At 44.0% G+C, this 1,112-nt stretch overlaps 1 pseudogene; it reads right to left on the reverse strand.

Moving 5' to 3' along the window:
- Nucleotides 1-447: 447 nt before the first annotated feature.
- LOC115277421 overlaps nt 448-1,112 on the reverse strand; it is a 25,028-nt pseudogene continuing 24,363 nt past the window's right edge.

Here is a 1,112-nt window from a genome sequence, read left to right on the forward strand (position 1 = left end):
CTCTTGCTCCTAGAAGTGGAAGCTAACTGAGGAACTCACACCTAAATGATGTAAAAGAATAAAATGGGAAAACTCACAGTTGCATTTAGACAGCTGCCTTACCAAGAGCAAATGCTGTGAAAAATCTACCCTAGAAACATGGGAGGATTCATAGGAAGGAGCCGAATCCCCCGCAACCTGGCCTGGTCATAACACAGCATTGATGATTCAACCCCAAATCTAAATAGACTAGGGGACCGCATGTAAGTTGTAGTCCTCAGAGATCACTAACACAGATCTCAGTGGAAACAGGGAAATGATTCTCTCAAATAACAATTAGGGTGAATAAATGATTTAGATGTTCCATGTGTACCTAAGAATTTAACTTCCTTTAAAAAGAAATCAGTTCTTTCATAAAGAGCTCTGAATCCCGTCTCTGGTTAATTCAGAAAAATTCTGAAAAATTCTGGTAAAGTCTGAAAAATTCTCGGAACTTGCGACATGATTTTGTCTTCTGTAACCCTTTATAAGCAGATGCCACTTTTCAGGGCATTTCCAGGTTGGACAGGAAGGACCAGGTGAGAAATACGGCTCCAGAGCCCACTCAATTTATCGGGGTCCATATGTTTGTAGGAGTTGGGTGTGTCAGAGTTGGTGAACTTGACTTGGAGGAAATGTCTCACCTTTTCTTCAATTTCTTTTAGGCCTAGACTGGTTCCAAGTGTCTCCTCCTCCAACAAGACAGTCAGGACAAAGGCTACATATTTGAAGGCTGCATTTTCATGATCACAATATTTATAGAAGATCAAAGTAGAGCCTGCAGGCAGCAACTCAAAGCGATGTACCACCGCTGCGTTCTGGCCATTCCTGAATCCGTTGCTCAGTTCCCAATCTACCTCTTCTTTGACAACATCACTATCTTGGGTCGCTTTGCCCGCCCCATCAATCCGGATGGCGCGCACGCTGTGGAAAGAAGAGTAGGCATCAGCAATTTGTTCACTCAGACACTTAAGTGCTTCTTCAGCATCTCGAGCAGCAGTGAGCAGCAAGATAGCGGGCTGAGGCCGAGGCTGGGAGCTATTAAGATGCTTTTCCAGGAATGTAAGGCTCCTTTTCCACAGCTTCTCATCTTG

Source organism: Suricata suricatta, chromosome 14 (assembly GCF_006229205.1).
Source record: "Suricata suricatta isolate VVHF042 chromosome 14, meerkat_22Aug2017_6uvM2_HiC, whole genome shotgun sequence".
Taxonomy (NCBI): Eukaryota; Metazoa; Chordata; class Mammalia; order Carnivora; family Herpestidae; genus Suricata; species Suricata suricatta.